A 26045-nucleotide genomic window follows, 5' to 3' on the forward strand; every position below is an offset into this window, starting at 1 on the left:
TACTTGAAATATTTATGAAATTTTGTGAGTATTGTTGGTTTAATATTTCTTGAAAATTAATTCCAATATGAATCTTCTTATGCAAATAAATTATTTAAACGAGTTTAAGAATAAGTGTTAATATAATTATCTAAATTTGCATTAATGAAGGTTTTGCTTTATGCTATGTAATTTCTATCTCAATTGGTTATTTTTGGGTGTTATATACATTGTGTGGAGTTATCAGACTTGAGCAGAGTTAAAACGCGATCATAAGGATTCAAGGTAGAGCTGCTTGGCCGTCGCAGTCCCTTGGAGTCTTTTCATTTCATTGTACTGTTAATTTGTAATCAAACAATATTGTATATTCGGTCCTCGTGATTATTCCATGTATTCAGTTAGAGTTCATAACTCAGTACTACTAGTCTTGGGAGGTTGTGTATTTTAATTATTTGCGCTGTTAGATTTTAATTCAAAAAAATGGCTTCAAAATGTAATAGAAATCGGCTTACCTAATCTAAGAGACTAGGTGCCATCACGACGCCTGTGGTGGGATTTTGGGTCGTGACAGTTATACTTGCGATGCTTGCATCCTACTTGTTTATTTAACCATTTAAAACATATTGGAACTTGATAAAGGAATTTCAAAAGGGTTAGACTTCACCTACTTGGGTTTTGGATGAGTCACTTGACCGTTAATGAGAATTGATATTTCTTTAAACATCAAACCTAAATAAATCCTTTATTGGTTGTCTGAATGTGTTTATCTTTTGTGGAACTAGCCGAACACCTCGGTAGATTAAATAGATGCATCTATGGTTCGCGCCGTTCGACCCTCCGACAGTGCACAGTTTAATATTATGTTGGATCGGGCCGTACAACCTCGACATGTTTTGTGCATGACTTAATTGGTTGTTTTGGAATTATTGATAATTGATATGGCCTCATTGGCCGGAGATATAAATTGTTAAAAGATAAAAATAAATTTGGAAATCCCCTATTAACAAGAGAATTATTTACCTGCCTCATGTTATTGAGTTTACCGTTGCCTCATAAAATCCATAATTTATTATATTATCGGTATATTATTATTGGACCACTAGTAAGTGTCAGAGTCGACCTCTCGTCACTACTTCTTCGAGGTTAGACTGGATACTTACTGGGTACACGTTAATTTACGTACTCATACTACACTTGCTGCACATTTTTGTGCAGGTGCATGTATGTCTAGCAGCCTTGCGGGCGCAGAGGTGTGGTCAATGCGGAGACTTAGGTGAGATGCATTTCCATCTACGATCCACAACTAGCAGAGTCCCCTTCATAGTTACTTATGTATTTTCTTGTCTAATTTGTATTCTAGACAGGTGTTGTATTTTATTTTATCTTCCTAGTTGATGCTCATGCACTTGTGACACCAGGTTCTGGGATGATTATGGGATGTTCAGTATTGAAATTTGGAAAACATTGTTATTTATTCTGTAAATTCATCTTTTACTAGTTAAATTAAAGTAAATTTACGATTTCAAAATTATTAAAATGAGAATTTAATTAACTATTTAGTGTTGGCTTGCCTGACAATGGTGTCCAACGTCATCACGACTTTTAACGGATTTTGGGTTGTGACATGAGCGCTTCCTAGATATTCGGGACAAGTATTTAAAAGATGACGACTACCTTGATGTCCCTCAGGTTCCCAGGATTTTCCGTTATCCATCTTTGGGAGAGCCTAAATTTAAAAAAATTCATGCGGATTACTTCAGTAATCATGGTGTAAGTTAATCTTCTTTATTTTTCTTTTTTTTTTCTGTAGTTTTATTAATATGTTGATGTATCAGTTTTATTTTATTTTTCCTAATATACTTTTCTCTATCAAATAGAAACATCAGACATTTAGGGTATTGGAGATAATTCCTACATAAGAGAAATTGAATTCAATGCCTTTAATTGGACAATTACCATGCAGCCGCAGTCGTTCGAAGGTACTAAATCTGGTTCCTTCAACTGGTGAATCACCACGTATTCGGAGTCGATCAAAAGAAACCAATCGAACTCCTGTAATTGGGGAATCACCTCGTACACATAGTCGTTCTAAACATTCTACAACGACGTTTGATGATGAATTAGTTAACATAATATGTCGTGTAAGTTTTTATTTTTGTTTAGTCTGAAGTTTTTCATACTATTTTTTGCTTAATTATAGCATGTTTTATGTGATGATTTTGTTCTGTATTTTGCTGAACTTCAGCATTGTTTTTGAGCTGAAGTTTTTGTTCTGTGTTTGTAAAACTACAACATATTTTGTCTGTAATTTTTATTCAGTTTGTGATGAACTTCAGCATTCTAGGAGCTGAAATTTTATTTTATATTTTGTAAAAGTAAAACATGTTTTGTCTGCACTTTTTGTTTTGTTTTTGATGAATTTCATCATTATTAGAGCTGAAGTTGTGTTATGTGTTTGTCAACCTATAACATTTTTTGTTTGAAGGTTTTGTTCTGTATTTGCTGAACTTCAGCATTATTAGAGCTGGAGTTTTTTCTGCATTTGTAAAACTACAACATGTTTTATCTGAAGTTTTTGTTCTGTATTTGATGAATTTCAGCATTCTTAGAGCCGAAGTTTTGTTCTGTATTTCTATTTCTGCAATTGTTGTGCTATTTCTATTTCTATACTAGAGGGTAACGAGTGAGGTTAAAAATCATACAACAGAAGAAAGGCGCATGATCGCGAAATAAGTTGTTCAAGAGTTTCGACGGGACGGACGATCTGTTATTATGGAAGTGGTTGTGAAAAGAATCAAGGTAAGCTTATTTACAGAGAAGTTTTTTTTCTTGCTAATGTTATTTTTTATTCAGAATAATCATTGTTAGTAATTTTTTATAAGAATATTTTGGTAAGAAGTTTGAAAAGTCTTTTGAGATTGTCGACAAGTCAAAAGGAAGAGATGAAGGCGATGAAGATTTTGAATTCATGAACTATTGACAATATGATAAGATGAATGACTTCTCCGAACCTCAATCTGATATTAATGCTGCTCATGAAGGACTACATAAAGTCGCTGTTGAAAATGTAAGAGGTGAGCAAGTAACTATTGAAGGCCAAACTCAAGTATTCGAGGAAGTTAAATGTTTTGAACGACAAGTTGAAGCGGAAGGTTCTAGTGTTGATAGACTGAGCAAAGCTACTGGATATGATGAATAGTTATCAACCAAGAATGTAGGAAGCAATAAATGTGTAGATGATGAAGTTATCGGTACTGAAGAACATGTACCGAGTTGTGATATGGGTACTCCTATTGCAAAAGGCAATGCATTTGCGGGTGCAGATAATGATCCTGCTGATATTGAAGAACACGCACCGAGTGATGTGGGTACTCCTGTTGGGAAAGGAAATGCGTTTGCGGAAGCTTTGCTATTTTCCAAGAAATCTAAGGCGGAGAGACACATGAAGTTGTCACTACATGTATAAATATGTTCTATGTACAATTCATTGAGTGATTTACCATATGAAAGTGCGTTAGAACATGTCCAAAATTATGCTCGGGTAATTCTACATTGCTCGAATGCTTGAAGTTTGGCACACAAAATAAATCTTATGGGGAAAATGCTCCGAAATTTTTTACGATTAAGTGGATGAACACACCCCTACAGCAGAACAAGTTCGTGTTTGGCATATGTTTACCATGCATCTTATCTTTATGTTTCTTTCTTTATTTTTAGAGCCGTGTTAATTAATCTTCAATTCTTTTTTATATTTTTTTGTCGTGTTGACTGTGGTATATTTTCTCTTAAGTTTCTTGAGATGCAGTTGAAGCAACACGATGCTGTCACGACCCAAACTAACCCCTGTCATGATGGCGCCTATCGTGGAACTAGGCAAGCTGACTCATTTCCAAAACAAACTGATATTTTCATTTCAAAGATAATTTCAATTTTGTTTAACATAAAAACCTTCGTAAAGGAGTTCCAATCAAAATAAAAGTCCGGAAGGAAAAGCCCGACATCGGGGTGTCACTAGTCATGAGCATCTACTACAATTTGTCTAACAATATCAAGGCTAACTCAGCCTGAAAAATAGCTAAATACAACTAGAGGAAGATAAGAGAGAGAAGAGCAGGGGCTGCAATCGCCAAACAACTACCTTGCTATCTCCAAGAAAATCTACCAGCAGAACAATCAATAACTTCTACCATGTCCAGCTATACCTGAATCTGCACACAAGGTGCAGGGAGTAACGTGAGTACGCCAGCTCAGTAAGTAACAACAATAAATAAAGACTGAGCAGTAGTGATGAGCAATAAAACATATACCGTTCATATCAGGAAATATCAGTACAATACCACATGCTTTTAAAAATCAAGATTTGAATCAAACATCTCATTTAACCCAATTCCAGTAAAAATCATTTAAAGGTATTTTTCAACAGTTTTCAAACAGAGAGAAATGCAAAGGTGAGCAAAAATGATGAAATCATAAACAGCCCCTCGGGCAAAACATCACTCATATATAGCCCCTTGGGCAAACCTCATAATCACTCTTGCCACTCGGGCATACCTCACAATCACTCTTTCCACTCGGGCATACCTCACAAACGCTCATGTCTCCCAGTCACTCAGCACTCGGCACCCGGCACTCGCATTCAGTAGGTACCTGCGCTCACTGGGGGTGTGTACAGACTCCGGATGGACTCCTTCAGCCTAAGCGCTATAATCTGCACGGAAAACTCATGTGCTATAATAATAAAGTATACTGCAGGCGGGCAGCCCCGATCCACACTCATCCTCACAATCAGGACCTCGGCCTCACTTAGTCATAAACCTCTCAAGCCACTCGGGCATTTCAGTAAAACAGGGTGCTCAGCCCAAAACAATATTTATATGCATCAAAATAGAGTCATAAAACTGAGCTATGCAGTAAGCAAGTATAATCATGATTGAGTATAGATTTTCAATCGAAAACAATAAGAGGATAGTAAGAAAAAGCCCCTAAGGGTCCAAACAGCACTGGTACAAGGCCCAAATATGGCATTCAACCCAAATTTACAGAAACTCTTTCTAAAACATATAAGTATCATATAGTTTCAACAAAGTATGCAATTTTACAGTTGCTACGGGACGGGCCAAGTCACAATCCCCAACAGTGCATGCCCACACGCCCGTCACCTAGCATGTGCGTCACTAAAAATAGTAGAATGATACAAAATCCAGGGTTTCGTACCCTCAGGACTAGATTTGCAATCGTTACTTACCTCAAACCGGTCAAATCTCTACCCCGCAATGCTCTTGCCTCAGAACTCGGCCTCAAAATGCTCCGAATCTATTCACAATCAGTACAATACCATCAATACACGCTAATGGAATGAATTCCACAAGAAAAGCTACAAAATTAGACCAAAACCCGAAATTGGCTCAAACCCGGCCCCCGGGCCCACGTCTCGAAATCCGACAAAATTTACAAAACTAGAAATCTCATTCACTCACGAGTCTAACCATACCAAATTCATCAAAATCCGAAATCGTTTGGTCCTTCAAATCCTTAAATTACTCTCCATAAATTCCAAGCCCTAACCCCTCATTTCCACTAATTACAATGATTAAACATCGGAAAATCACCATATATACAAGTATTAGGGCTCAAGTAACTTACCTCAATGAAACCCCCTTGATTCCCTCTTCCAATTTCTCCCAAAAGCTCCAAAAACCGAATAGAAATGTTGAAGAATGCACTAAAATTCGCGAAGTGTGCAATATGTACCCTCTGGCCAGGCTTCTCGCACCTGCGGCCATTTACTCGCACCCGCGTGACCGCACCTGCTGTCCAAGAAGCCGCACCTGCGCAACTCACTTATCCGCCCAAACTCCGCATCTCTGGCAAAACCGTCGCACCTGCAAAGGCGCACCTGCATGTTTCCTCCGCTTTTGTGAAGCCTGCCCAGCATTTTCCCTTTCCGTATCTGCGCCCCAGGTTTCGCACCTGCGGGCTCGCAGATGCAACCTCTAGCTCGCACCTACGCAACCTCCCTAGCCCAGCATCGCCCGCACCTCCGCACTCCCCACGCGCACCAGCGGCCTCGCACCTGCGACTCATCCTTCTGCATGTGCGTAAATAGCAGAAGCAGCAGCTCCAGCTGTAAATTCCAACTTCAACAAATCCGTTAACCACCCGGAATCACCCTGAAGCCCTCGGGACCTCAACCAAAAATACCAAGAAGTCCTATATCAACGTACAAACTTAGTCGAACCTTCGAATCACTCAAAACAACATCCAAACACCAAATTACCCTCGGATTCAAGCCTAAGAACTTCTAAATTTCCAAATTCGGCAACCGATGCCGAAACCAACCAAACCACGTCCGAATGACCTCAAATTTTGCACACACGTCACAAATGACACTACGAACCTACTCCAACTTCCAAAATTCCATTCCGACCCCGATATCAAATTTTCCACTACCGATCGAAATCACATTCCGGACGCACTCCTACGTCCAAAATTACCTAACGGAGCTATGGGAACCATCAGAATTCAAATCCGATATCGTTTACACATAGGTCAACATCAGGTTGACTTTTCCAACTTAAGTTTCTACTTAAGAGACTAAGTGTCTCAATTCACTCTGAAACCACTCCGGTCCCGAACCAACTAACCCGATATAATATAATATAGCTGAATAACAAAAAAAGAAGTAGAAATGGGGAAAACGAGGTTATAACTCTCGAAACGACCGGCAGGGTCGTTACATCCTCCCTCTCTTAAACATCCGTTCGTCCTCGAACGGGTCTAGAAATATACTTAGAGTCTTGAATAGGCGTGAATATCTGTTCCGCATCTCCCGCTCGGTCTCCCAGGTGGCCTCCTCCACAGGCTGACCTCTCCATTGCACCTTCACTGAAGTTATATCCTTTGATCTCAACCTTCGAACCTGCCGATCCAAAATAGGCACCGGCTCCACATCATAAGTCATATCACCCTCCAACTGAACCGTGCTGAAATACAAAACACGGGACAGATCTCCAATATACTTCTGGAGCATGGAAACATGAAACACTGGATGTACACTCGACAAGCTGGGTGGTAAGGCAAGCTTATAAGCCACCTCTCCTATCCTCTGAAGCACCTCAAAAGGCCCAATGAACCGGGGGCTCAACTTGCCCCTCTTCCCAAACCTCATAACACCCTTCATGGGTGATACCTTCAGCAAAACCTTCTCCCCAACGATAAAAGACACATCACGGACCTTCCTATCCGCGTAGCTCTTCTGCCTAGACTGCACCGTGCGAAGCCGCTCCTGAATCAATTTCACCTAATCTAATGCGTCCTGAACCAAGTCTGTACCTAAGAGCCTAGCCTCACCTGGCTCAAACCATCCAATTAGAGATCTACACCTCCTCCCATATAAAGCCTCGTATGGAGCCATCTGAATACTCGACTAATAACTGTTGTTATATGCAAACTCCGCGAGTGAAAAAAACTGTTCCCATGAACCCAAAAAGTCAATGACACAAGCGCGAAACATGTCCTCCAATATCTAAATAGTGCGCTCGGACTGCCCGTCCATTTGAGGGTGAAAAGCTGTGCTCAACTCAACCTGAATACACAACTCTCACTGCACGGCCCTCCAAAATTACAATGTGAACTGAGTACCCCTATCTGAAATGATGGAATCTGGGACACCATGCAGGCGAACGATCTCTCAGATGTAAATCTTAGCCAACCGCTCTGAAGAATAAGTATTACCAACTGGAATGAAGTGCGCGGACTTGGTCAACCGATCCACAATAACCCAAATAGCATCAAACTTCCTAAAAGTCCACGGGAGCCCAACTACGAAATCTATGGTGATCCGCTCCCACTTCCACTCTAGGATCTCTAATCTCTGAAGCAAGCCACCCGGTCTCTGATGCTCATACTTAACCTACTGACAGTTGAGACATCTAGCCACAAACCCAACTATATCCTTCTTCATCCGCCTCCACCAATAGTGCTGCCTCAAATCCTGGTACATCTTCGCGGCACCCAGATGGATGGAATACCACGAGCCGTGGGCCTCCTCAAGAATCAATTCTCGAAGCCCATCTACATTAGGCACATATATCCGGCCCTGCATTCTCAGTACGCCGTCATCACCAATAGTCACATCCCTAGTATCACTTTTCTGAACCATGTCCTGAAGAATGAGTAAGTGGGGGTCATCATACTGACTCTCCCTGATACGGTCATAAAGAGAAGACCTGAAGACCACACAAGCCAATACCCAACAAGGGTCCGAAATATCCAATCTGATAAGCTGGCCCGCTAAGGCCTAAACATCCAATGCCAAAGGTCTCTCTACTGCTGGAAGATATGCTAAACTCCCCAAACTCTCTGCCCGGCGACTCAAAGCATCAGCCACCACATTGGCCTTCCCCGGATGGTACAAAATAGTGATATCATAGTACTTAAGAAGCTCCGACCATCTCCGCTGACGCAAATTAAGAGCCTTCTGCTTTAACAGATACTACAGACTCTGGTGATTTGTATAGATCTCACAATGAACCCTATACAAATAATGAAGCCAAATCTTCAAGGCGTGAACAATGGCTGCTAACTCAAGATCATGGACAAGATAGGTCTTCTCATGGGTCTTCAACTGGCGCGAGGCATAAGTAATCACCCTACCCTCCTGCATCAAAACACAACCAATGCCTATCCTCAAGGCATCACAATACACGGTGTAAGAACCTGAAGCTGATGGCAGAACTAACATTGGAGCTATGGTCAAAGCAGTCTTGAGCTTCTGAAAGCTCTCCTCACATTCATCCAACCACCTGAATGGAGCACTCTTTTGGGTCAATTTGGTCAAAGGCGATGCAATAGATGAAAATCCCTCCACAAAGCGACGGTAATAACCCGCCAAACTAAGAAAGCTCCTAATCTCTGTGGCTGAGGACGGTCTGGGCCAACTCTACCCCGCCTCTATTTTCTTCGAATCCACTTGAATACCCTCACTGGACACCACGTGCCCCAAGAATGCTACTGAACTGAGCCAAAACTCACACTTGGAGAACTTTGCATAAAGCTTCTCCTCCCTCAATCTCTGTAATACAATCTTCAAATGCTGAGCGTGCTCCTCCTTGCTATGAGAGTACACCAGGAAGTCATCAATGAATACAACAACGAATGAGTCCAAATAGGGCTAGAATACACTGTTCATCAAATGCATGAACGCTGCTGGGGTATTGGTCAGCCCAAAAGACATCACTAAGAACTCATAATGGCCATATCATGTCCTGAAAGTTATTTTAAGAATATCTGAATCCCGAATCTTCAGCTGGTGATAATCGAACCACAAATCAATCTTGGAGAACACCCTCGCTCCTTGAAGCTTGTCGAATAAATCATCAATGCGAGGCAAAGGATACTTGTTCTTGACTGTGACCTTGTTCAACTGCCTGTAATCAATACACATTCTCATGGAACCATCCTTCTTCACAAATAGAATCGGTGCACCCCAAGGTGACACACTAGTCCGAATAAACCCCTTATCAAGGAGTTCCTGAAGCTGTTCTTTTAATTCCTTCAACTCCGCCGGTGCCATACGATACGGTGGAATAGAAATGGGCTGAGTGCCCGGCACCAAATCAATACCAAAGTCAATATCCCTATCAGGCGACATACCTAGCAGGTCTGCATGGAACACATCCGGAAAATCACGTACCACTGGAACAGAATCAATGACAGGAGTCTCTGCACTAACATCCCTCAAAAAAGCCAAATAAGATAGTCAACCCTTCTCAACCATGCGCTGGGCCTTCAAATATGAAAACACCCTACTTGGTACATAATCTACAGAACCGCTCCACTCAACCCTCAGAATTCCCAGCATAACCAACGTCACCATCTTAGCGTGACAATCTAGAACAAAATGACATGGAGATAACCAATCCATACCCAATATCATATCAAAGTCAACCATACTGAGCAACAATAGATCCATTCGGGTCTCTAGACCCCCAATACTCACCACACATGACCGATATACAAGGTCCATAATAATAGTATCACCCACAAGAGTAGATATATGTACAAATAAAACTAAGGACTCACGGGGCATATCCAAAAAATGTGCAAAATACGAGGAAACATATGAATACATGGAACCAGGGTCAAATAATACTGAGGCATCTCGGTGACAAACTGAGATAATACTTGTAATCATAGCATCTGAAGCAATAGTGTCTGGTCTGGTAGGGAGAGCATAGAAACGGGCCTGACCACCTCCTAATCTTCCTCCCCCTCTAGGGCGACCCCTAGCTGACTGACCTCTACCCCGAGCTGTCTGGGCGGGTGGTGAGGTAACTGGTGCTGTAGTCGGAGGCTGACTCCTCTATAGAGATAGACCTCCATGATGACGAGGACACTGCCTCCACATATGCCCAAGCTCCCCACACTCAAAACAACTCCCTGGTGCTGGCGGTGGAAACTGAAGGGAACCCCTAGCACCGGGATAACTGGTAGAAGAACCTGGCATGGAAGAGCCCTGAACAAGTGGAGCACAGGACGAACTCTGAGCTGGAAGGGCACTAAGTGATGAGTGGCCCTGATGAGAACTGTAAGAACCATGGCCAGATAATGCACCCTGATGAAATGGCCGAGCTGACTGAGCCTATCTGAAATGACGACCTCTACCGTGCTGGAACTGACCCCCAAAAAGAGCACCACTGAATCCACTCTGACCACGAGGCCTCTCTCACAACCCTCTCCTGACTGTGAACCATCTCAATATGCCGAGCAATGTCGACGACCTCATCAAAAGTAGCACCTAAAACCCTCTCTCTGGTCATGAGCAACTATAGCTGATAAGTGAGACCATCAATAAACCTCATGATCCTTTCCCTGTCTGTGGGAACCAATTAGATTGCATGACGGGCCAACTCAGAGAACCGCATCTCATATTGTGTCACAAACATATCACCCTGGCGAAGCCGCTCAAACTGTCTATGCAGCTCATTTCTGCGGGATCGAGGCACGAACTTCTCCAAAAAGACCATGGAGAACTGCTGCTAAGTAAGGGGTGTTGCGCCAACAGGCCTACGCCTCTTGTAAGTCTCCCACCATCTAAGTGCAGCCCCAGAAAACTGAAAGGTAGTGAATGAGACCCCACAATTCTCCAAAATACCAGCAGTACGGAGTATCCTCTGACACCTGTCCAAGAAGTCCTGAGCATCCTCTCTCTCTGTTCCACTGAAAGGTGGTGGCTGGAGTCTCCCAAACCTCTCCAACCTATGCTGATCATCCTCAAGCATAGCAGGAACCACATAATCTTGAGCAACTGCAACCGGTTGGGCTGGTGGTGCCTCCAGTGTCAGAAGTTCCTGAATAACCTTCTCGGGTGTGCGAGCGACGGGAGTCTAAGTGCCTCCCCTGGCCTGAGAAGTGGCTGCGGCCGTCGAAATAGAGACCGCATGAGCAAGGCCAGTACACGCTGTTAGAATTTGAGCTAGGGCCTCCTGAAGGCCTGTAGTCACAATAGGCACAGGTGGTGACTGAGCTGGTGCATCAACAACTGGAACCTGATCCTGATCTGGGACAACCGGTGGATCTACAAGTACTGCCCCAGCTGCTGTACGAGCTGCACCTCTGTCCCTACCACGGCCTCTACCGCGGCCCCGGCCTCTCGCGGCCCTGGCTGGTGGTACTGGTGGCTAGCCCTCCTGACCAGTAGTATGAGACCTCACCATCTGTGAGAGAATGAAACAACATATGTTTAGTTACTAGAATTAACAGATTCGCACGACAAGAATTCAAGAATGTGGAGTTTCCTATAGGTTCTGCAGCCTCCTGAAGATAAGTACAGACGTCTCCGTACCGATCCACAAGACTATACTAAACCCGTTCATGACTCTTGAGACCTATGTAACCTAGGCTCTGATACCAATCTGTTATGACCCAAACTAACCCCTGTCGTGATGACGCCTATCGTGGAACTAGGCAAGCCGACTCATTTCTAAAACAAACCGATATTTTCATTTCAAAGATATTTTCAATGTTGTTTAACATAAAAACCTTCGTAAAGGAGTTCTAATCAAAATAAAAGTGTGGAAGGAAAAGCTCGACATCGGGGTGTCACTAGTCATGAACATCTACTACAATGTGTCTAACAATATCAAGGCTAACTCAGCCTGGAAAATAGCTAAATACAACTAGAGGAAGATAAGAGGGAGAAGACCAGGGGCTACGATCGCCAAACAACTACCTTGCTATCTCCAAGTAAATCTGCCACCAGAATAATCAATAACTGCTACCGTGTCCAGCTACACCTGAATCTGCACATAAGGTGCAGGGAGTAACGTGAGTACGCCAACTCAGTAAGTAACAACAATAAATAAAGGCTGAGCAGTAGTGACGAGCAATAAAGCATATAACGTTCATATCAGGAAATCTCAGTAAAATACCACATGCTATTAAAAATCAGGATTTGAATCAAACATCTTATTTAAAACCCAGTTCCAGTAAAAATCATTTAAAGGTGTTGTTCAACAGTTTTCAAACAGAGAGAAATGCAAAGGTGAGCAAAAATGATGAAATCATAAGCAGCCCCTCGGGCAAAACATCACTCATATACAGCCCCTCGGGCAAACCTCACAATCACTCTTGCCACTCGGGCATACCTCACAATCACTCATGCCTCCCAGTCACTCAGCACTCGGCACTCGCACTTAGTAGGTACCTGCTCACTAGGGTTGTGTACAGACTTCGGAGGGGCTCCTTCAGCCCAAGCGCTATAATCTGCACGGACAACTCACAATCCCCAACAATGCATGCCCACGCCCGTCACCTAGCATGTGCGTCACTAAAAATAGTAGAATGATACAAAATCCGGGATTTTGTACCCTCAGGACTAGATTTACAATCGTTACTTACCTCAAACCGGTCAACTCTCTACCCCGCAATGCTGTTGCCTCTGGACTCGGCCTACAAATGCTCTGAATCTATTCACAATCAGTATAATACCATCAATACGTGCTAATGGAATGAATTCCACAAGAAAAGCTACAAAATTAGACCAAAACCCGAAATTGGCTCAAACTCAGCCCCCGGGCCCACGTATCAAAATCCGACAAAATTTACAAAACTAGAAAGCTCATTCACTCACGAGTCTAACTATACCAAATTCATCAAAATTCGACATCGTTTGGTCCTTCAAATCCTTAAATTACTCTCCAAAAATTTCAAGCCCTAACCCCTCATTTTCACTAATTACAATGATTAAACAATGGAAAATTACCATATATACAAGTATTAGGGCTCAAATAACTTACCTCAATGAAACCCCCTTGATTCTCTCTTCAAATCTCTCCCAAAAGCTCCAATAACCGAATAGAAATGATGAAGAATGCACCAAAATTCGCGAAGTGTGCAATATGTAGAAGCAGCAACTCTAGCTGCAAATTCCAACTTCGACAATTCCGTTAACCACTCGGAATCACCCCGAGGCCCTCGGGACCTCAACAAAAATATCAACAAGACCTATATCAACATACAAACTTAGTCGAACCTTCGAATCACTCAAAACAACATCCAAACACCAAATTACCCCCGGATTCAAGCCTAAGAACTTCTAAATTTCCAAATTCGGCAACCGATGCCTAAACCAACCAAACCACATCCGAATGACCTCAAATTTTGTACATACATCACAAATGACACTACGAACCTACTCCAACTTTCGTAATTCCATTCCGACCCCGATATCAAATTTTCTACTGCCGACCGAAATCGCCAAATTTCCAATTTCGCTAATTCAAGCCTAATTCTATCACGGACCTCCAAATCACATTCCGGACGCACTCCTAAGTCCAAATTTACCTAACGGGGCTATCGGAACCATCAGAATTCAAATCCGAGATCGTTTACACATAGGTCAACATCCGGTTGACTTTTCCAACTTAAGTTTCTACTTAAGAGACTAAGTGTCTCAATTCACTCTGAAACCACTCCGGTCCCGAACTAACTAACACAATATAATATAATATAGTTGAATAACACAAAAAGAAGTAGAGATAGGGAAAACGGGGCTATGACTCTCGAAACGATCGTCCGGGTCGTTACAGATGCCTTCAAATTCAAACAAAGTGATGTTTTGACTTTCAGAAGAGAATTGGCTGCGAATCTTTGGGCTCATGGAAAGTGAAAAGAAGAAAGCGGTTATGAAACTCGAGAAGAGCAACTAGGACATGACTATGGAGAATATGAAGACACTCTATGTGAATTTTTTTGATAGAGAATGAATTGTAAATGAAAAATAATTGTTTTTGGATATTTTTGTATGATGTAGGTGAAAACAAAATTGGGTTTGAGAATATATATTATTTTTTGTGAATTATGTGATGTCTATGTTTTAAATTTTTGTTCTCTTCGCATTAATTAGTCTGAAGTTGTCTTGGATTGCATCAACTACCTTTGCCTCTTTTATCATGAACTTAAGCATGTTTTGTGAAACTTCAGCATATTTAGTGTGAAGTGTTAGGAAATGAACAAAAAAACTTTAGCATGGATAAGTCTGAAGTTAAGCAAAAATTTATTAGAAAATTACATATTAAAGGAGAAAACTTCAGCATGTTTAGTCTTAAGTTTTAATAATTGAACTAAAAAATTTCAGCATGTTTAGTCTGAAGTTTAGGAAAAACTCATTACAAAGCTACAGACTGTAGAACAAAACTTCAACATGTTTTAGTATGAAGTTTTCGCAAATGAACTAAAAATTTTTAGCATGCATAAGTCTGAAGTTTTGCAAAAACCTATTTAGCAATATACAGACTGCATAACAAAACTTTAGCATGTTTAGTCTTAAGTTTTAGTAAATAAACATACAAACTTCAGCATGTTTAGTCTGAAGTTTAGGAAAAAACTCATTACAAAATTACAGACTGCAGGACAAAATTAAGTTTTAGTAAATAAACATACAAACTTTAGCTTTTTTTAAAGAAATAGTGTCTGATGTTAGCGGAAGCATGAAACATACAGTGGATGAACTTATGCAGAAGTAGGAGAGTTTAATCTAATTGGAATAATAACGTACCAATGTCTAATCTTATGCAGAAGTAGGGGCAAATAAAGGTTGATTGGAAAAAAATCAGACCATAGTTTTTTACCGATGAATCATTCCAGAATAGGCTGAACCTCGAACGCAATTGTAAAGGTTATTCAACCTCGTCCGACAAGGTTGTGCAGCAGTTTGATTATTTTAAATTTTCCATCAGGGACGACTATGCCAAGATGAAAAATAGTTTGAAGAGTCTTCCTTATCTTATGCACAGAGTAATAATTAAGCAAAATAGTTGCGTGATCAATTCAACAAGTTGAAGTGTGATCTCATGAGACTTTGTGGTCTTTTTCCCCAGTATCCTATAATTATCTCTGATTCAGATGATGATTAGATATATCGAGAAATTGAGGAAAACTGTTCTGATGATGGTGGTGATGCTTAGTTTTTTTAATCTTTTAAAAAAAAATGTTTTTATGGCTTTCTTTTGTTTTGTGTGTTTTTTATCTTGTAATATGTTATATAAATGAAAATCATGTTTCGTTTTTGTGTATAAATATTTTGAATTTTTAAGGCTACATTCTCATTTTAATGTAATAATATAGTACGTGTCAACCTAAAATTTCATGCCTTATAAGCTGAAGTTAGTTAGAAATTGAAGTTTTTGTTTTGCAAACATTATCCGTTAATAGGCATATATAAGGCTGTAACTATATCTTTTAAGAGTCAGACTTATCCATACTGAAGATTTTTTGTTCATTTCCTAAAATTTCATACTAAACATGTTGAATTGTTTTTCACCAGTCTGTAATTTTGTAATGAGTTTTTCTGAAACTTCACATAAAACATGCAGAACTTTTTTAGTTCATTTGCTAAAACTTTAGACTAAACATGCTAAAGTTTTATCCTGCAGTGTGTAATTTTCTAATGAGTTTTTGCAAAACTTCGGACTTATCTTTTTAGGCTTGAAGTATTACTTTATATATATGAATACTTCATGTAGAAAGGTCTGTAATTTTTTATTATATATATGTGTGTTTTGTGTGTGTGTGTGTATGTTAAAGATATGTATTTCACTTGTAGTTTTTTTTTTCGCTGAAGTGATTGAGTACTTTTTTCATTACTAGAAACACAACATTTTCCCATGAAAATTTTCCACGAAAAAATTGTTAGTGGCAATTTCCACCGAAATTCAATGGGAAAAGTGAAATTTCCTTTCCACGAATAAACAATAATGTTTCCCATTGACTATCCGTGGGAATGTTTTTGCGCAAAAATGCGCGTAATTTAGTTCTCTATGATTCGGTGGAAAAAGTCACTAAAAAAATAATTATATAAAACTAAAACATATTCCCAGGGAAAACAGTGGGACAATAACAAAAAAACATTTTCAAATATTCCCACAGATTTTGTGTGAACAAAAAATTTTGAATTTTGAATTTTTGTGCTTTATGAAAAAGTTTTCCCACAGAAGTAGTGGAATTTTTTTTTTATTATTCACTTAACCTTTTAGGTTTCTCTTAGTCTATTTCGTGTTTTCTCCCTCTGTCTCTCCACTCCAACAACGAATTCTTCACCTCACTCAATTTTCAGGTAAGTCTTTCTCTCTCTCTCACCCACTCCTTTTTCGATTTTGATTTTTCGAAACTTAGGGATTTTCTGCTGTTTCAAACCCTAGGTTTGAAAAAAATATTGTTGTTCTCTTGTGCATTATAGTCTAATTAAACCTAAGTCTTTATTTATTTCATCTTAGAAACAATGAATTTGTTAAAAGACAATATTGAGTTGGTTTATTCTTGTTAGTTTGGTCTATTTTTCAGATCTATTTATTTTTAATATGGATTAGTGCTATGTATTTACAGGCATTCTTCACAAATATGGAGAAATTAGAAAGATTTCTAAGTTGCCCATGTCAAAATGAGGAATAGTTTCTTCCTTGAGAACTGTAAAATAATGTAGTCTTTATTTAAAAGTAGCTACAGATTTAACAATGCAAGCATAATCCTGCTAGGACCGCAGACAAACACCTTCTAAAATTAGAGTTTCCTTGAATTATGCCACATTTTTTATGATATAGTTACTAAAATAATGTGTAAGTTTATATTGGAATATCTTTTTGGAATATTTTTCAGATTCTTTTAAAAGTACATGAATGAGGGCGGGTTTGGGTTTGTTCACAGTAATCTAAAAATATAGCTTTTAATTGAATTAAAAAAAAAGAAAAGAAAAAGAGTACTTACTAATATTTTTCAGAATTAAAGAGGAGAATTTAATGAGTTCATGGCTTATTTCACTAGGTGCTTGAATGTGTCTATTTGAGAATGATTTTATCATTTGAGTTCTTGTCTTAGTTTAACATTTCCATTTGATTTTCTTTATTTATAGGCGTTTGGTTCTTTAGAAGTTGAAGGTGATAGAATCTAATTGAGAGCAGATGCCAATGGTGCCTATTAGTTGGCTTATGGGTATTGATTTTTACAAAAGTGATGGTGTAATAATTTTTTTCCATTAGAAGTACTGATATATTGTCTATATGCGAGTAAATTTCATACATTAGATATTTTTGAAACATATTAAAATGATTAAGTCCAGCCAGACTGCTAAATTTTTTATCTTTTCGTGTGTTTCACTTTAATGTTTGAGAAATAAAGATACTTACTTGCATAAATATTCTTTAATAAAGTTTACTTTTATAATAATTGTATTTTTTTTACAAGATACTTTCAAATGAAGCTTGGAGGAGTTCATTCAAAATCAGTTGATTGATGATAACTATGGAATACTTGTCACTAGTGATGTTAAAAGTCTCAAGTCTCAGATAAACTCCCTCTTAGCATCTGGTGCATTTCCTGTGCCCGTTCTCCAGCATCTGATGATAACTAAGGACTAGTTTCTTTTATTAGTTTGTCTTGGATGGTAGCTGGATATTGAATATTGAATGCTGGATTTTTTGAGTTTTTATTCTACTTTATATTTAGTTGGATATTTTTTACGAAATGGATTGAATTAGGTGTTGTTTATGAAATGAATTGGATTGCATATTAAATTTGGTATTTGAATGCTTAATTGTATTTAGTCTTATATTGTTGGTTGTACTTTCTGTTTGGCAGGCGGTGTAGTTCTAAAAATAAATTTGGACATAAAAATATTCTAGATTTCCCACGCATTTCCCACCGACTCCGTGGGGATTTTGTGCATATTATTTTTTCCAGAATTTTAATATTTCCCACTGATTTTCGTGGGAATGTTCATATGTTTATTTTTTAGGTTACGCATTGTAACGACCCTGTGATGACCCAAAATGTTATCTTTTAATTTAATGATTAATTCTGTATTCTAAGACCTCAAAAAGTACTATTTATCATTACTCGACTTGCGTGTGTAGTCCGAAAAAAAAATCCGAAAAGTTTTTAGGTGAAAAATGAATTAAAATGTGAATTAGAGCTTTAAAACTCAACTAAGTTGACTTTGGTCAATATTTTGAGCAAACGGACTCGGATCAGTGTTTTAATAATTTTTGTAGGTCCGTATCGTGATTTGGGACTTAGGCGTATGCCCGGAATCAAATTTCGAGGTCCCTAGCCCGAGATATGGAATTTTGATGAAAAATTAAAAGTTTAAGTTCAAATAGTGACCGGATGTCAAATTATGTACAAACGACCCCGGAATAGAATTTTGAAGATTATAACAGCTCCGTATGGTAATTCTGAACTTAGGAGCGTGATCGAAATTTTATTTGGAAGTCCGTAGTAGAATTAGGCTTGAAATGCCGAAAGTTGAATTTTTGGGAAGTTTGACCGAGAGGTTGACTTTTTGATATCGGGGTCGAAATCCGATTCTGAAAATTTTCATAGCTCAGTTATGTCATTTATGAATTGTGTGCAAAATTTGAAGTCATTCCGAATTGATTTGATGTGTTTCGACACAAGATATAGAATGTGAAAGTTCGAAGTTTATTGATTTTGATTTGAGGTGCGATTCGTCGTTTTGATATTGTTTGATATAGTTTGAAGCCTCGACTAAGTTCGTATGATATTTTGGGACATGTTGGAATAATTGGTTAAGGTCCCGAGGGTCTCGGGTGGAATTCGGAAGGTAAACGAAATGGATTTCGGACAAAGTGCTGGAAATTTCTGTTTTTCTGTTGCAGAAATTCCGTGCGTGGAGCCAAGTTTGGAAGCTTATATCTCGCAATGCATAAGGAATCAGAAAAGTTGCAAAACATGAAAGTTGTAGTAGTTGGATTATAGGTTCCATAAAGTTAAACTATGCATTAGTTGGACGTTTGTACAGAAAGTTATGATGGATTGAATGAAAGCTGGTAGAGCAGTTTCGCCAGAAATTTCGCCAGAAATTCTGATGCATGCAGCCGACTTTGGGAGCTTATATCTCGCAATGCATAAGGAATCTGAATAATTTCAAAACATGAAAGTTGTAGTCGGTGGATCGGGGTCCGGGGTTCCCGGGACCACTTGGAAGGCGTGGGCTATAGCACACAAAAATATGGGAATTTTTCGGAATTCTAGATTTTCGGCCGTAAGACACAAAAAAATGAGGAACGGTCATGGCAGGGCGGTGACTATGGTTCTTTAGGTCGTATTTGATAGCCCGGAAAAAATTTTGGCGATCGGGGTCTGGGGGGCCCATGAACACTCGAAAGGCGTGGGCTATTACACACGAAAATATGGGAATCGCGCGGAATTCAAGGTTTTGGCCAAAAAATAAAAAAAATGAGGAACGATCATGGCGAGGCGGTGACTATAGTTCCTAAGGTCGTATTTGATGGCCCGAAAATGCTTTAGGAGATCGGGGTTCGGGGGTCGCGGGACCACTTGGAAGGCGAGGGCTATAGCACACGAAAATATGGGAATCGGGCAGAATTTTAGTTTTTTGGCCGTAAAATGCAAAAAATGAGGAACGATCATGGCGGGGAGGTGACTATGGATCCTTAGGTCTTATTTGATGGCCCGGAAAAATTTAAGGCAATCCGGGGTCCGGGGGTCCCGGGACCACTTGGAAGGCGTGGGCTATAGCACACGAATATATGGGAATCGGGCGGAATTCTAGTTTGTTTGCCGAAAAACGCAAAAAATGAGGAACGATCATAGCGGGGTGGTCACTATTGTTCCTTAGGTCGTATTTGATTTTCCGGAAAAATTTTATGCGATCGGGGTCCGGGGGGCCTAGGACCACTAGGAAGGCGAGGGCTATAGCACACGAAAATATGGAAATCGGGCGGAATTCTAGTTTGTTTGGCCAAAAAATGCAAATAAATGAGGAACGATCACGGAGGGGCGGTGACTATGGTTCCTTAGGTCGTTTTTGATGGTCCGGAAAAATTTTAGGCGATCCGGGGACCGAGAGTCCCGGGACCACTTGGAAGGCGTGGGCTAGTAGGGGAACTACTAGAAGTCATGCGGTGTGATAAGGGTGGCTAAAATGCGGGATGCTATTTCGGGAAAAAATATTTTCTTTAAATAAATTGTGAAGGCTCTCACGGTGATATAAGGAAATGAGATATTGTGAATGTATTTATGATTTGGGACTACGAGGCGGTACCTCGGGAGTGCCCTTGTTGATATTGATTTATGGCCGTAGTTGCCTTTGATTATTATTGTGATTTTCATAAAGTTGAAGGAAATTCTGTTTTGATTTCCACGATATATTATTTGCAATTATTTGGTGTCATTAAATGTGACATGCTATTTGATTCATTTTCAATGTCATTTTATTTTACTACATTGATAAACATTTTACCATGCCATTATTATATTTCAGAAGGGCCTCACCTGACCTCGTCACTACTCTACCGAGGTTAGGCTTGGCACTTACTGGGTACCGCTGTGGTGTACTCATACTACGCTTCTGCACATCTTTTTGTGCAGATCCAAGTATATTTTACCAGCCTAGACGTCAGTGAGTTACTTGCGCACGGAGACTTTGAGGTATATCTGCCAGCGTCCGCAGACTCCGGAGTCCCCTTCTATCATTTTATGTTGCTTCCTTATATTTTATTTAGACCTTGACATATAGAGACATTGAGAATAAATTCTTAGAAGCTTGTGACTTATTTCTACCGGGTTTTGGGAGTTGAAATTGTTTGAATTGTAGTTTATTTATTTCAGATATTTATTATTATTCCGCATTGATAGGCTTACCTAGTCTTAGAGACTAGGTGCCATCACGACATCCTACGGAGGGAATTTGGGGCCGTGACAAGTTGGTATCAGAGCACTAGCTTCATAGGTGTTATGAGTCACAAGCAGGTTTAGTAGAGTCTTGCAGATTGGTACGGAGACGTCTGTACTTATCTTCGAGAGGCTATGGAACTGTTACAAATTATTCACTTCTTTGATTCCTTATCGTGCGCCTTTGTTGATTTCAAAGTTCTTAACAATTGTCTTTCTATTCTCTCACAGATGGTGAAGACACGCACAACTGGATCTGATGATCAGACACCCACACCCCCTGTTGGAGCCGCAAGAGGCCAGGGTCGGGGCAGAGGCCGAGCCAGAGGCCGAGGAAGACCACATGGTGCAGCCAGAGCATCTGCACGAACTGTTGCACCAGAGCCACCAGTAGCTCCAGTTGGAGAGCAGGCACCTGAGACGCCTGTTACTACTCCTGCACTTCAGGAGACTCTTGCCTAGTTTTTGAGCATGTTTGGCACTTTAGCTCAGGCAGGATTAATTCCACTTGCTCATGCCACATCTCAGGCTGGGGGAGGAGCGCAGACTCCTGCCGCCCATACTCCAGAGCCACGTGCCCAAGTTGACCATGCCCCAGAGGTTATACCAGTGCATCCAGTTGTCCCAGTTCGGCCTGAGATTAGGACAGCAGTTTCAAAAGGAGAGCAGCTTAGGCTCGAGAGGTATAAGAAGTACCACCCTCCCACTTTCAGCGGTCTAGCTTCAGAGGATGCTCAGGGTTTCCTGGAGGAATGTCACCGTATCCTTCGTACTATGGGTATTGTGGATTCCAGTGGAGTTTCTTTCACGGCATTCCAGTTTAGAGGAGCAGCCTACCAGTGGTGGCGGGCATATGAGTTGGATAGTCTGGCTGAGGCAGCTTCACTTACTTGGACTCAATTTTCAGATATGTTCTTGAGGGAGTATGTTCCTCAGAGTCTTAGGGATGCTTGGTGCGCAGAGTTTGAGCAGCTGCGCCAGGGTTCTATGACTGTGTCAGAATATGCGGTCCGATTCAGTGATTTGGCTAGGCATGCACCAGCCTTAGTTGCTACTGTTTGAGAGCGGGTTCGTAGGTTTATTGAGGGTCTTCACCCTAGTATCAGATACAGTATGACCCGAGAGCTAGAGATGGACATCACATACCAACAGGTGGTATCAATTGCTAGAATATTGGAAGGTATGAAGACTCGGGAGAGGGAAGAGAGGGAAGCTAAGAGACCCCGAGATTCTGGCACATATAATAATTCTCGTGCCCTAGTTGCAGCCCGCCATGGTAGAGGTTATGTGGGCCGTCCTATTCATTCAGCACTTCCAGCTTCCAGTGGTATTCCTACTACTCCCAGACCTCAGGTTCCATATTATGCACCACCAGTTTCTTCTGTACCTCCTATACGGGGTGCTTTCAGCGGACAGTCTAGTCGATCAGGCCCGAGCTAGTCCCAGCAGCCACGTCCTCCGAGAGCTTGTTTTGAGTATGGTGACACTCGCCATATTATGAGAGATTGTCCCAGATTTAGGAGGGGTGTACCTCCACAGATTTCTCAAGCCCCACCTATTCTACAAGGTCCTCCGGCTTCTCAGGCCATGATTTCTACACCAGTTGCCACTCCACCCGCACAGCCAGCTAGAGGTGGAGGTCGGACAGGTAGAGGTCGCCCTAGAGGGGGAGGTCAAGCCAGATATTATGCCCTTCCTGCTAGGACAAATGTTGTTGCATCCGATTCTGTTATCATAGGTATTATTCCGGTCTGTCATAGAGATGCATCAGTCTTATTTGATCCAGGCTCCACTTATTCTTATGTGTCATCTTATTTTGCCCCGTATTTGGGCATACCACGTGATTCCTTGAGTTCTTCTGTTTATGTATCTACACCCGTGGGTGAATCTATTATTGTGGATCGTGTGTATCGGTCGTGTTTAATTATTATCAGTGGTTTTGAGACCAGAGCCGATTTATTATTGCTCAGTATGGTGGATTTCGATATTATTTTGGGCATGGACTGGTTGTCGCCCTATCACGCTATTCTTGATTGTTACGCCAAGACGGTGACGTTGGCTATGCCAGGTCTACCGCGGCTAGAGTGGAGAGGTACCTCAGATAATGTTCCTAGCAGGGTTGTTTCATTTCTTAAAGCTCAATGGATGGTTGAGAAGGGGTGTGATGTGTATCTGGCCTATGTGAGAGATGTTAGTATTGATACTCCTAATGTGGAGTCAGTTCCTGTAGTAATGGATTTTCCTGATGTATTTCTAGCGGATCTTCCGGGTATGCCGCCCGACAGGGATGTTGACTTTGGCATTGATTTGTTACCAGGCACTCAGCCCATTTCTATTCCACCATATCGTATGGCCCCAGCAGAGTTGAAAGAATTAAAAGAACAGTTACAGGAGTTGCTTGATAAGGGTTTCATTCGGCCCAGTGTATCACCTTGGGGTGCTCCTGTCTTATTTGTAAAGAAGAAGGATGGTTCTATGCGGATGTGTATTGATTATCGCCAGTTGAACAAGGCTACAGTGAAGAACAGGTATCCATTGCCACGTATTGATGACTTATTTGATCAGCTTCAGGGTGCCAGGGTATTCTCTAAAATTGACTTGCGTTCAGGCTATCATCAGTTGAAGATTCGGGAGCCAGATATTCCGAAGACTGCTTTCAGGACTCGGTACGGTCATTACGAGTTCCTTGTGATGTCTTTTGGGCTGACCAATGCCCCAGCAGCATTTATGCACTTAATGAATAGTGTATTTCAACCCTATCTTGATTCCTTCGTCATTGTATTTATTGACGACATTCTGGTGTACTCCCGAAGTCAGGAAGATCATGAACAACACCTAAGGACTGTGCTTCAGATTTTGAGAGAAAAGAAGTTATATGCAAAATTTTCAAAGTGTGAATTCTAGCTTGATTCAGTGGGATTTTTAGGTCATATAGTTTCATGCGAGGGGATCAAGGTAGATCCAAAGAAGATTGAAGCAGTGCAGAGTTGGTCCAGACCGTTCTCAGTTACGGAAATCCGGAGTTTCCTTGGTTTGGCTGGGTATTATCGCCGATTTGTAAAGGGTTTCTCTTCTATTGCTGCATCTATGACCAAATTGACCCAGAAGGGTGCTCCGTTCAGGTGGACCGAGGAATGTGAGGAAAGCTTCCAAAAGCTCAAGACAGCTTTGACTACAGCCCCAGTATTGGTATTACCTACAGGTACATGATCTTATACTGTGTATTGTGACGCGTCGCATATTGGTCTCGGCGTAGTGTTGATGCAAGACGGTAGGGTGATTGCTTACGCGTCCAGACAGTTAAAGGTGCATGAAAATAATTATCCTGTACATGACCTGGAGTTAGCAGCTATTGTTCATGCCTTAAAAATTTGGCGGCATTATTTATACGGTGTCCATTGTGAAATCTACACCGATCACCGGAGTTTACAACATCTATTTAAATAGAAAGATCTTAATTTGCGACAGTGGAGATGGTTGGAGTTGCTTAAGGATTATGATATCACCATTCTCTATCATCCGGGGAAGGCCAATGTGGTGGCCGATGCCTTGAGTCGTAAGGCGGAGAGTTTGGGCAGCTTAGCATATTTACCGGTAGCAAAGAGGCCTTTAGCCATGGATGTTCAGGCCTTGGCCAACCAGTTTGTTAGATTGGATGTTTCCGAGCCGAGTCAGATTTTGGCTTGCGTGGTTTCCCAGTCTTCACTTTATGATCGTATCAGGGAACGTCAGTATGATGACCCACATCTACTTGTCCTTAAGGATGCAGTTCAGCACGGTGATGCCAAGGAAGTCACTATTGGAGAAGACGATGTACTACGGATGCAGGGCAGGCTATGTGTACCTAATGTGGATGGTTTGCGCGAGTTGATTCTCCAGGAGGCTCACAGTTTGCGGCACTCGATTTATCCAGGTGCTGCGAAGATGTATCAGGACTTGAGACAGCACTATTGGTGGAGGCGGATGAAGAAGGACATAGTGGGGTATGTATCTCGGTGTTTAAATTGTCAACAGGTAAAATATGAGCATCAATGACCGGGTGGATTACTTCAGAAGTTAGAGATTCCAGAATGGAAATGGGAGCGGATCACTATGGATTTCGTTGTTGGGCTCCCACGGACTAAGCGAAAGTTGGACGCAGTTTGGGTGATTGTGGATAGGCTGACCAAATCAGCTCATTTTATTCCTGTGATTACTACTTACTCCTCAGAGTAGCTGGCTCAAGTATATATTCGCGAGATTGTCAGACTTCACGGTGTACCAGTATCTATCATCTTTGACCGGGGTACACAGTTTACCTCACAGTTTTGGAGGGCAGTTCAACGTGAGTTGGGTACTCGGGTAGAGATGAGTACAACATTTCACCCTCAGACGGACGGGCAGTCCGAACACACTATTCAGATACTGGAGGATATGCTCCGTGCGTGTGTGATAGATTTTGGGGGTGCTTGGGATCAGTTCTTACCACTTGCGGAGTTTGCTTACAACAACAGTTACCAGTCAAGCATCCAGATGGCTCCGTATGAGGCCTTGTATGGTAGGCGGTGCCGGTCTCCAGTGGGTTGGTTCGAACCAGGCGAGGCTAGACTTTTGGGTACAGACTTGGTTCAGGATGCCTTGGAAAAGGTTAAGTTGATTCAGGATCGACTTCGTACAGCCCAATCTAGACAGAAGAGTTATGCGGATCGGAAGGTTCGTGATGTTGCATTCATGGTTGGTGAGCGGGTATTGCTACGGGTTTCGCCTATGAAGGGTGTGATGAGGTTCGGGAAGAAGGGCAAGTTGAGCCCTAGGTATATTGGGCCTTTTGAGATTCTTGAGAGAGTTGGAGAGGTTGCTTACAGACTTGCAATACC

The sequence above is a fragment of the Nicotiana tabacum genome, chromosome 4, assembly GCF_000715075.1.
Source record: "Nicotiana tabacum cultivar K326 chromosome 4, ASM71507v2, whole genome shotgun sequence".
Lineage (NCBI taxonomy): Eukaryota > Viridiplantae > Streptophyta > Magnoliopsida > Solanales > Solanaceae > Nicotiana > Nicotiana tabacum.